At 45.2% G+C, this 12,645-nt stretch overlaps 1 protein-coding gene across 2 annotated transcripts in view; it reads right to left on the bottom strand.

The window, feature by feature from the left end:
* Efa6 (Exchange factor for Arf 6) overlaps positions 1–12,645 on the bottom strand; it is a 150,892-nt gene that overhangs the window by 51,329 nt on the left and 86,918 nt on the right. The window lies entirely within an intron of this gene.

Here is a 12,645-nt window from a genome sequence, read left to right as displayed (position 1 = left end):
TGCAAGGTCGATTCTTGGAGCACAGCCTAAATGATGCCTCATGTGGCACATGAAAAACAGCTGTAAGGTGTGTGCCATTTCAAAGTTTGGCACTTTTCAGATGCGTCCTTTAGGAGAATTGATTCCAATCGTGAGGATTCCATCGAAGCTGATAGAATTTTCTTTTTTTGTTTAGGTGGAAGCGACCTCCTTTCTCCCCTTACAGTCGCACCTATACCACACCTTGATTTTCGGGTGCACTATAGAAGTGCAAGAGTTTGAGCCGTTGCGGCACTGCATCAGGATGATTGGATATTTTAATCATCTAAGCTTGCCTGGCTTCATAACTTGGAATTTTTTTTTGTTTAGGTGGAAGCGACCTCCCTACTCCCCTTACAGTCGCACCTATACCACACCTTGATTTTCGGGTGCACTATAGAAGTGCAAGAGTTTGAGCCGTTGCGGCACTGCATCAGGATGATTGGATATTTTAATCATCTAAGCTTGCCTGGCTTCATAACTTGGAATTTTTTTTTCTTTAGGTGGAAGCGACCTCCCTACTCCCCTTACAGTCGCACCTATACCACACCTTGATTTTCGGGTGCACTATAGAAGTGCAAGAGTTTGAGCCGTTGCGGCACTGCATCAGGATGATTGGATATTTTAATCATCTAAGCTTGCCTGGCTTCATAACTTGGAATTTTTTTTTGTTTAGGTGGAAGCGACCTCCTTTCTCCCCTTACAGTCGCACCTATACCACACCTTGATTTTCGGGTGCACTATAGAAGTGCAAGAGTTTGAGCCGTTGCGGCACTGCATCAGGATGATTGGATATTTTAATCATCTAAGCTTGCCTGGCTTCATAACTTGGAATTTTTTTTTGTTTAGGTGGAAGCGACCTCCCTACTCCCCTTACAGTCGCACCTATACCACACCTTGATTTTCGGGTGCACTATAGAAGTGCAAGAGTTTGAGCCGTTGCGGCACTGCATCAGGATGATTGGATATTTTAATCATCTAAGCTTGCCTGGCTTCATAACTTGGAATTTTTTTTTGTTTAGGTGGAAGCGACCTCCCTACTCCCCTTACAGTCGCACCTATACCACACCTTGATTTTCGGGTGCACTATAGAAGTGCAAGAGTTTGAGCCGTTGCGGCACTGCATCAGGATGATTGGATATTTTAATCATCTAAGCTTGCCTGGCTTCATAACTTGGAATTTTTTTTGGTTTAGGTGGAAGCGACCTCCCTACTCCCCTTACAGTCGCACCTATACCACACCTTGATTTTCGGGTGCACTTTCGAAGTGCAATAGTTTGAGCCACTGCGGCAGTGAATCAGGATGATTATAGACTTTTAATCATCTAAGCTGCCTGGCTTTATTTCTTGGATTCTCCGTAAAACGGTTAGCCGCCAAATTTTTTCGTTCCTTCTGCTTTCATGGACTGCACGAGATTGAACGATTATAGCTTTGATTAGGAGAAGAATAGAATTTTCTCGTTTCAAAAGTCAAAAGGCATTTCCTAGTACAGGAACTTTGGCGGAATACGCTAGAGGATCACGGTGGAAACATTTGCATTTCCTGATCAATTCATTCTACGGTAGAACAGCAAGAAAGCATCTTTGCTTCCTTCAGGCCACTCACACAGTTGAATCGTTCCATCATTCGCCAGAATAAATCGTTCTTGGGATCGAATGATAGAAGTGTAATGACCGAGGTAATTTTGAGCGTTCATATCTCTGTCTCCGTGATGAAATACGGATCCGTGCAAATCGTATCGATGGTTATCGACGGTGATGTGCGGCAGCGCGATGACTCTGAAAGAGGTATTCTTTAGTCCCTCTTCGAACAAAGTAACTGTATGATGAACAACTGGCTCGGATTTTGTACGACAGTTCGTTCTTGAGCGGTGCTTTTTTGGCCGCAAGTGGGACAGGTATAATCCTCGATATTTTGATAAGTCGATGGGATTTCCAACAGTTCAGCGATTGTTCTGTGGCTGTGAACAGTAGGCAGCCTGAAGACGTTGTCCAATTGTGGCTCCGACCTGTTGGTTTTCCCACACATATCGAAACCACACTTTCTCTCATATAATACAGTAAATTTCGTATGTTCGTTTAAGATAGCATGGCAATTAATCAAGGAAACCAAGAATAATTGAGCATCTTGTTGTGCGGGATCCGAGTAAGGTATTTGGTGGCCATCGAAAGACAGTAAGTCTACTTCCTGACGCACATGGAAAGAAGTGAGTTTTTTCCCTCTATTTGCTGCAGTAACGTAGTCTGTAGCAAGTCTTTTCAAAGCTGTTTCATCTGCTGAACTCGATAGAGCACATCGTAACGGCTCGTAACTGAGGAGGCATTGCAGATCTGAGTTAGCATAACAAGACAAATCGGGATTTGAAAAGGCAGGCAACGGGTTTGAAGCTTCGTTTCTGTAATCCGATAATTGCTTTCCGACAACATTCCGCCTTTTACCAGTCGCACGTTTTGCAACTGCATTTTTTGGAGCTTCCGATGCTGCTGCAGTGGTTTTATCAGTAGGCAGAGGTCTTGCTAGAGAACTTTTTGGCGATCCCTCGGAGGCTGCATTCTTACGAGCTGTGGGTTTTCCTGTCTTGGACGGAGGCTTCTCACCGTCGAATTTGCTATAAAACAGTAGACTGGCGCCTTTGCTTCCTCGCGGCCATTTACATTCTGAAATGTCACAGTCATCGGCTAGAACAACTCTCGTTCCAAACTGCACAACAGCTGTGTGATGGCATTCTACGACACCTTTACCGCTATGAAATACGGCTGCGTGGAGGCGGTAACGATGCTCGTCGACTTTAATGTTTGTGCCTTGAAGAGCAGTCATTTGAAACTTGTCATTTTTAACCCGACGCTCCCCATCGACACTGGGGCTCCACAGTAAAACTACCACAGCGAACAATTCGCTTGGATTCCTGATTACAAGGCATTCAGCTGCCTCTGTTTTTTCGTGGCATTGCGGACACACGAAATCTTTCGGTTCTGACCAAGAGGAACGCCTCTGTAAAAACTCGGAAACCTTCTTATGTTCCGTTGGCATCTGCACCATGTGACGCTCATCTGAAATTTCAATCACAGCCTTGCAAGAAGTACATTGTCTCTGCAGTACTTCAGTGAACGCTGTCATTTGTTTCAGGACGTCACTCTGGTTGACGAGGCAAAGGTAGAAAAAGATAGGCTCTTGCATCTTGGACTCGGAAAAATCATCGCCGGTGGCTTCACGCACATTGAACGCAGATAACGGCTTTCCGTTACGAGGCTTCACGTACTCTTCAGCGAGTTGTTTCAAGGCAGAATCGCCGTCCAAGCGTCTCAATGCATTCCTTAGGAGCTCGTGACTGAGTAGACATTGCAATGTGGCGTTGGCGTAGCAGGCTACATTGTCCTCATTCTCAAAAGGAGGAAGTAACGATGAAACCATCATCTTTTTAGGTGGGGGGGTTTCGTCTACGGCATTCCCTGTTTCGAGGCGAGGTGCCCATACGTCATCTTGGATACATTGTTTTCTCTGTCGGTTCACTTTCAATTGCTTCGCCATTGACTTCAAGTGAGGAACCATCGTCCGCAGTCTCTGATATTCACGTAAGGCGGAAGGCAGAGCTGAAACCTGTGCAGGATTGAAGTTGATAACTGTCAGACCGGCCAGTGTTTTGACCCGAGACAATGCGACGTAAATTTGACCTTGGGAAAACGTTTGGTCTCCAACGTCTACGAAAGCACAGTCGAGGCTTAATCCTTGACTTTTATGGATTGTTATGCCGTAAGCTAAGGACACCGGAAATTGTTCTCGATGGACGAAAACCCCCGGAATGATCTCAAATTTAGCCACAACTGGATCCAGCGAGAGTTCCCGGCCGTTCTGCATCTGCAATTTTAACTGTTTTGGAGTTTTGTTTTTGGTTATCACCTCCGTGATGGTTCCAACAGCTCCGTTCACGTACCCTAGAGTAACGTCTATATTTCTCAGGAGCATGACCCTCGCTCCTTCTTTGACCTTAATAGTTTTGTCTAAACCAGCCGTTCTGGAACAGTCTCCTTCCAGTTTTTCCAGTTTTTTCAGGGCTTTCTGTTTATCAGATAATCGGCCGTCGACGGAATCTCGGGCATGCAAATCGACTTCTTTACCAGGTAGAAGCGACAGAACAGCATCATTGAGTCGTTTGCACATCCTTTTCTTCGGAAGGAGACAAACTGGTTTATCAGGGTTGTCAAGCAAGTGCTGCGCTAACTCTTTGGTCCGAGCATCCGAGTTGATCGTTTTGAATTCTAACTTACGTTCTAGGAGCTTCTTTACATCTGCATTCGTGCAGCGACCCAAACGGACGTTCGCTAACAGCTCGCAAAAACTGGGATCGCTCTTCTGCCGCATATTGATGAGAAGCTCGTCGTACGTAAACAGATTCTTCCATAAATTGAAATCGGCCATAGATCCGAAGTGTTTTACTCTTTCACCATCCGACAGCGATTCGTACGGTGGATTCTGGTCGACGGGAGGTAATTGAAGTAAGTCTCCGAATACCATTATGTGGAGATTCCCGAAAAAGGCGTTTTCTTCCTCGAAGGTGTTGAAAATCTCCGACAGCCGCAAATGAATGAACATCAACATGAGAGAGGAAACCATGGAAATTTCATCTATGATCAAGATGACGGTTTGCTTGAGGGCGAGTCGGAGGATGTTGAGAACGGTATCCGAGAGCCTGCTGTATTTCAAATCATTCCCGTGTTGAACAGGCAGCTGAAGCAAACGATGGAGAGTTTGACCTGAGATGGCGGAAGCAGCCATTCCAGTGGGCGCACAGATAGCGACGTCTTTACCTTTCGTCTCTCGCACGTACTTTGCTATCGTTTTGATGAGGAAACTTTTACCGGTTCCACCGACCCCGCTTACAAAATGTCGCATAGGGGTATTCGAGTCCAGTGTCGATTTGACGAAATCATAAACTCTGAGTTGATCCTCGTTCAGCATGGATTCTAACGTCTTCAAGTCCTCAACTTCATCGATTTTATTCGCCGCTTCTCGGTACTCTTTCACAGCTTCCGCTGCCTCGTTAGCTCTAAATCCATAAGGATCTTCATCGGCATCTAAATTGATGTCTTCCGGTTCTTCTTCAAACTCTGCGGACTTCTCCTCGATCAGTCTCGCAATCTCTTCGCGAGCAGCTTCTATAGCCGAACGCTTGTGATGATACTGCAAAGCGTCGTGTAGGGAGTCTTGCTCCGCCTTGAATGCCTCTGTGAAGGTTGCATGACTGCCTTTCAAGTCATCGATTTTTCGCCAAGGTTTAAATAGCAAAAGGAGGCTGTAAAAATACTCCTCAGGCTTTTGTCTCGGATCGAAATTGTAATGATTGACGAGATGCAGCTTCGATCTTTTGCGGACGTACCCGAAATCCGGATACGGGAAGAAAACGACACCGGGTTTGGTCGGTTGAACCGTGATAATGTCGTACTGGCTGGCAAAATCGTAGAGACTTACACCATTCAGTTCAGCGGGTCGATTCGGGTAGTGATTATCGACAAGCGACGGACAGTATAAGTTGGTGCTTTTCGGATCTTCCTTCGCTATCTGTTCGATCTGCCCCTTTTTCTTCAGCTTTCTGCTGCGAAACATGCCAACATCTACCCATTTGAAGGAGGTATCCTTATCGGTGAAGTGCAACGGTTTGCCTAACAGAGCATCAGCTGCTTCTATAGCATGGCATTCCCGATGGGAGAGACATCTGGAGGCGACGCTCCACAACTTCTGGCGTAAAGTTTTGAGGCTGTTGATGGAACTGAAGACATCCTCCATTCGACTTTTCTCCGGCTTACAAACATACTTCGAGATGTACCGCGCAACAATACCACTCTTCTCGCCGACAAATTGGATATCCATATTTCCGTATCCAACTGCTAACAAGAGAGCGGGGTTGTAATCGTTGATGCGCTCTTCTCCCTTCTTGCGCGGTAAATCGTAAAGTCGAGAGTTCGCTTTCAGGTTCCTTCGTCCGGCAACAGCTGTGGGCACATCACGAAGCACTAATTTATCGGTGACGGGTCGAGGAAAGCCGAAGCGACACACCGGTAGCTTCCCATCCTTGAACTGCTTCATTCTGGTGCAGTATCTATTGTCGCGGTGCGTCTGGTAGGTCACGACTTTCTTGTGAAGTTCGGGAAACGTTTTTGCATCCGGCACTGAGCAAGTTATGTGCTTCTGAATGAACGTGGCTACGTCTTCGCTGGACGCCTTTCCCAGAATCGGAGCATCTTTTATCCAAAGTAGAATGTGGAAATGCGGCGCGCCGCGTGATTGATATTCCCTTCGAACATGATAGTGTATCACTTCTCCTAGCGGGCCGTCCTTAGACGCTGTCAGGAAATTCATCATCGCTTTCAATTTCTGATCGCAGAACTGAGCAATGGATATTGCATCCTCAGCGATGAGAACGGATGTAGTTTTGCCTTTTTCTTCATCTCCTCTCATCTTTCGCAAATATTCATCCACCTCGGGATCGTCGTACAGAGAAGGTGAAAAGGTGAAAAAGAAAGTAGCAGGCCCGTAATTATCGATCATAGCGATCAATTGAGCCAAAGGGACTTTCCAGAACTGTTCCGTGTTTCTCACACGCTGGAAAATGGAGCACATGTCGCGTTCCAATTCTTCTTCTCCGAGTTTCTCGAGAAAATCACCAGCGGTCCGTTTAGTTCGGGTGATGTTCAGTGTCTGATAAATGCCTGCTGCTATCTCCCTGTTCGTCTTTTGATTATTCAGAAAGAAAAGGTATTGTGTATTCATTCTGAATTGAGAATGACGTGACATTAACTTTGCCTTCGCGAATTCAGAAAACTCTATAGGTACATCTCTTTCCTCGTTGAAGTAGTTCCGACCATCAGGGAATAAATCAGGAAAGCATTGGGCATCCAAGAGAGGAGCTCTCGAATCTATGATTGCTCCTTCGACTTTTTTCATCTGAAACAATTCGGAAGAGGATTTATTTTCTCGTGAATCGTAAAGAGGAACAATCGAGTAGTTATCATAAAATGCGTCGTCTTTGGAACGCTGCGTGATCATAGCCGCGATTTCTGCCAGAGACGAGGGCGCTGCTTGATCACTTTCTTCATCGTCAGAATTGCTTGGTGCAGAGCGACGATCTTCCGGCAGAGCCCCGATATCACTCAGCTCATCTGAGAGGTCAAGATTTTTCACTGGACTCTCGTCGCGCTGGCTGTCACGTCTTAAGTTGCCGGTCTTTTTTGGACCACCGGGAGTTCGTATCTCGTCGTCACATTCGTCTTCGTTAGAGTCATCGGGATCAGGAGACGATCTACCGACAGGTAGCGCCTCCGATTGGCTCTCCCTTTGACTTGCGCTCGGATGCGGAGGAGTGGACGGATTATCCGGATCATCTGCGGTTGCGCTCGAGGGAGGAACGGTTGATGGATTATCCGGATCGTCGTCACTTGCGTTTGAATGAGGAAGGGCGGAAGGATTATCAGGATCATCGTAAATGATTTCCTCCAGTTGCTGCAGGAAATCCTCCGCCTTCTCTGGAAGCACTATTTGCTTGTACAAGTCATTGTGAGTCTTCAACCATTGCAAGGCTTTGAGAATATCGGAGAAGTTGACTAAATGCTCCCAAACTTTTTTCTGATTCGTTGGTAGACCACGTATGAGCAAATAGAGCTCTTGATTCGGCATTACAGCCTGTTCATCTCTCAATACTCTTTTCAAAGTTTCTTCCAGAGGTAAGGGCAAATGGAAGGTTCGACCGACCACTTTGGAATTTAAGTGAGAAGCCGGAAGGTGCTTCCCTGACACGGTGCCTGCTTTTGCGACAACTTGAAACGCTTTCGCCCGCTGGATAAAAATTCTTTCAAATTTATTCAGTCCTTGAATGCTCGGAGGCACTTTAGGTACATCCATCTTGTTCAAGGTCGCAATTGATGGCAACTCGCCTTTGCGTATTTTCTTCAAGCAAAATTTGCAGATGTAATCTACGCAAACACCGGTTTCGCCTTTTTTATACAACTCATTCCACCAATGGTTGTCGGGTGTGGACTTCATTCTACTCAATTCGATTAGCTGATCTCGCTTGAGTATTTTTTCACACGAAAAACAGTAATTACTAGGGAGATCATTCATCGCTTTGTCGAGAGCTGCAAAACATTTTTTAAACTGCATGTAAATGCCATCTTCATCGGTGTAAGTGTCACCGCCGATCGTGAATTCGCCTCCTTGGAGCCTCGCTTTTTCCGCTATGGCCTCTAACTTTTCCCGGTCAGCTGTGTATAGAGCAGTATCTAATTCGTCGATCTCGGACAAAATTTTCTTCATAGTTTGCAGCGATCGAACAGCAGTACGTACATGAGGGTAATGAGACATTAGATTCTGAAGTACAACTAGCGGGGCGCCGTTGCCATCGGTCATTCTACAAACTGCGGAATGTCCTTTCTTGCAACTGAGGTGGCATGTGTTCCTGCACTCGTTCATGCCTACGAGGAAATGAACCATCTGTCCTAGAGTGGTTTGTTTCAGTCTTCTGAAAACTTTGCCAACTTTTCGGATAGCGGTCCTATCACTCGTATTGCAAAGCGCGCTGCAGTCCCATCGGAGAGACTTTTTGAGCGGTTGTGTTTCCGGGAAAATATTTCTAACTTTTCCCTCTTCATCGACATTTAAAGAAGGGAAGGGCACGAGATTTTTTACCTCGCGATTCCTCCTTATGCCTACACGCTTTCGTAGAGGGCTTTTCATTTGAGTCCTTTTGATTCTCAATTTGATAGCCTTGTATGCAGTATCGACGAAAAATGGATCCGTCACCGATGAGTGTTTTCTAACACCTAACAAAGCTTCACCTCTCTGACCCAACTCGGAAGGCGCACTATAATTTTCAGCGACGTCGACCCATTTTTCACATTTCGTTTTCAAACTTTCATGAGCCTTCTGAAACATAACGATCAGTCTTCTCCTGGCTACCATGGCCCATTTTATAAGACATCTGGCCTGCGTACTGGCAGAGGCGAGAGAGCAGCGTTTGAAACGGCGAGCAAGGCTATTCCTCAGTTTCGCTTCACTGTTTCGGAGACGAAATACATTTTTCTGCGATTTTTTAATCCTCAAGAAGTTTTTGAGCTTTTTGAATGTAGGATTAAAAGGCTGATCGACTTTGCTGAAAAGCGTAGTATCTCCTCCGCGGGGAATAGCACGTTGTGCCGGAGGAAGAGCTCGAACTCGAATACCCCGGTTGTCTCCTGCTTTTAGCACCCTCATTCTTCTCATGAATCGACTGACAGGAGTGAAGGGTTCTTCCTCTGCGATAGACAGTCTTTGACCACGCTCAGAGAGAGGAGTTGCAGTGGCCGAATTCAGGGTGCTACGAGGTGGAGCAGGACAGGGACCCTCCGGATGAGGAGAGGGCTCAGAGATTGGATTTGAAGCGTTTTTACCGGGACCTTTCAGGCTTCCTAGGCTGGTTCTTGCCCTCGAGGATTTACGCTTGAACTTCATACGCCATTTACTTTGAAGTTTTGCTCTGGGACGTAAGGTTCTACGCTTTACCCTAGGGGCAGAGAGCGAATTACATTTTATATCGGAAGCGTTTTCATTGGACAATGATCGATCAGATTTTTCCAAGCTGGCACGAGTAAAGGAGCTTCCGATTGAAATCGGTCTCACCTGTACATTGGAGTCTGCAGAGCATAGGTTGGTCTGCGCAGACATTTGTACGGATGAATGACTGTCGAAGCTGCTCTTAAGCAGAGCTGTTGCCTCGCCTTGGTGACTGAATGATCCTCTGTTGTTTCCAACTTTGGAACGTCTCGCCTTTTTTTTGAGAGGAGACGAACAAGAGGTTTTCTTGCTTGGACTCTTTTTGCTTCTATTCTTTTTTGTTGGACAGTGGAGTTTCCTTTTGAGTAAGAAAACAGTGGAAGGACTATCTTCCGTATCAGTCGTTTCTGCTTCCTCGGAACTCCCGTCTTTTCCTCGCATCGTGGTGATAATTTTTTTTCGAAGAGGAGAGACAAGGAAATTGTCATCACGACTCAAATGGATCGATGCTTGTTCGTCAATTTGAGAGGGTAGTTTCCTTTTGAGAGAAAACACCACCGTATCACCGAACTGATCCTCCTGAATATCATATCCTGCAACTGTGGACTCTGCAGGAAACAAATTTCGTCGCCTCGGTAAATTGTTGTTTTTAAGTACCGACGCTGAGATTGTCGGATTCATTTTTTCTTTCACATCTTTCGGCATCGCTAACCTTTGGTTGCGAATTGAGAGGTTGCAAAGCGCATGTCTTCCAAACTTGTCAGGTACCGACCTTCCAATGACTAACGTTTCATCAGTCAACTCCATATACTGATGATCACTCTCAATATGTGATCCTTTCGATTCACATGTTGCCTCATTTTTCTCAGTAGAGGGACGTTTTTCACAATGAGTGAGTCCTACAGGTAACACATGCAAGGGCTGAGCGTTTGGTGAGGCTCTGTCTTGGTCATTTTTTGTGAAGTTAACGCCTGCTTCATAAGCCGAAAATTCACTGCTGACATGACAGAGCGGCTGCTTCTCACTGGGGGGTGCCATAGTTTGTTCCCCAATGAAATTTTTGTCGCAGCCTATCAGTTCAAATGGGTTCAGTTTTTGTCGAATGGGAAACTCAAATAAGCACTCATCGCCTGGATCTGCTGTATTTTTCTTTCCATCGACAAAATTTTCCTTGCCCAAAATTGATGTTTGGACTAATGACAAAGATTTACCGCTGAGAGAAAAAGGCAATTGAGTCTCGCTTAAAGTTCTATTTTCTTCTGTAATCAGACAATTTTCATTGCTAGCTGTTCTTATCAGTTTTAGCTTTTGTCGCTGCGGAAGGTCATCAAAGCGTTCAACTAGACCCGCTTTTGTTGGCCTATTGGTGTCAACATTGTCGCTTAAAACTAAGGTATCGACTGAAAAATCAGATGCCGATTTTCTAGAGTCATGAGTTTCGGGGGTCACATGTACCGCATACTCAGATGAAGATATTTCATGTGCATTTTCAGTGGGACCTTTTCCTATGCGTCTCAGTTCTATCGGCTTCAGTTCTTGTTGCTTGGAAAACTTAGGCAAGCACTGACCATCTGGACGCGCTGTATCTTCATTTCCAATCTCAACACTGACATTGCCATAAACTGACCTATCGACTGACAAGGATTGGCCACTGAGTGAAAAAGGCACCTGATACTCACTTAAAGTTGTTGTATCTTCTACGTTGAGATGATTTGCATTGCCAGTCGATTTTGTTGTTTCCAGCGTAGATTGCTGAGAAAGCTCAAATAAGCGCTCAACTGGACCCGCTTCTTCAAGCTTTTCACTCTCAATATCTTTGCTGGAAAGCGAAGTATTGACTGACAATTCAAATTCAGATCTTCTAGAGTCATGAGTTTTAGCGGTCACATTTACCGCATACTCACATGCAGTTATTTCATATGCCATCTCAGTGGGGTTGCTTCCCATGCGTCTCAGTTCTATCGGCTTCAGTTCTTGTTGCTTGGAAAACTCATACGAGCACAGACCATCTGGACGCGCTGTATCTTCATTTCCAATCTCAACACTGACATTGCCATTAACTGACTTATCGACTGACAAGGATTGGCCACTGAGTGAAAAAGGCACCTGATACTCACTTAAAGTTGTTGTATCTTCTACGTTGAGATGATTTGCATTGCCAGTCGATTTTGTCGTTTCCAGCGTAGATTGCCGAGAAAGCTCAAATAAGCGCTCAACTGGACCCGCTTCTTCAAGCTTTTCACTCTCAATATCTTTGCTGGAAAGCGAAGTACCGACTGACAATTCAAATTCAGATCTTCTAGAGTCATGAGTTTTAGCGGTTACATTTACCGCATGCTCACATGCAGTTATTTCATATGCCATCTCAGTGGGGTTGCTTCCTATGCGTCTCAGTTCTATCGGCTTCAGTTCTTGTTGCTTGGAAAACTCATACGAGCACAGACCATCTGGACGAGCTGTATCTTCATTTCCAATCTCAACACTGACATTGCCATTAACTGACTTATCGACTGACAAGGATTGGCCACTGAGTGAAAAAGGCACCTGATACTCACTTAAAGTTGTTGTATCTTCTACGTTGAGATGATTTGCATTGCCAGTCGATTTTGTTGTTTCCAGCGTAGATTGCTGAGAAAGCTCAAATAAGCGCTCAACTGGACCCGCTTCTTCAAGCTTTTCACTCTCAATATCTTTGCTGGAAAGCGAAGTACCTACTGACAATTTGGATGTGCTGGAAACATCTGCTTCACGGGACTGGTGTTCATTACGCTTGGATTTTGACAGATATAACTTCCTTTTGTACAGTCGTTTCACTTGAACTTTGCTGAATTGCTGTGAAGCAGGATTTGAAAATCCTGCAGGGGGAGACGTTGCATTTTCTTCATTCGTTGCGCTGCTAGGAACAGGTTGAGGATCAAGATCAATTGAAGTTGATGGTGTAAGTTGATCCTGGATTTTCGACTTCTGGGTTCTGCGACATTCTTTCTTCTTCAACAGTCGTTTCTTGATTTTCGAAACCATTCGAGTGTTAATGGTTTGGTCACGATTTAATTTACACTAGTTCGTTCAATAAGGGTGTAAGTCGTTGTGGAATCCGATTTAATCTT

This window comes from Bemisia tabaci, chromosome 1 (assembly GCF_918797505.1).
Source record: "Bemisia tabaci chromosome 1, PGI_BMITA_v3".
NCBI classification, from domain to species: Eukaryota; Metazoa; Arthropoda; class Insecta; order Hemiptera; family Aleyrodidae; genus Bemisia; species Bemisia tabaci.
Note: the sequence above shows the minus strand (reverse complement) of the source record. Positions and strands in the feature narration are given on the sequence as shown.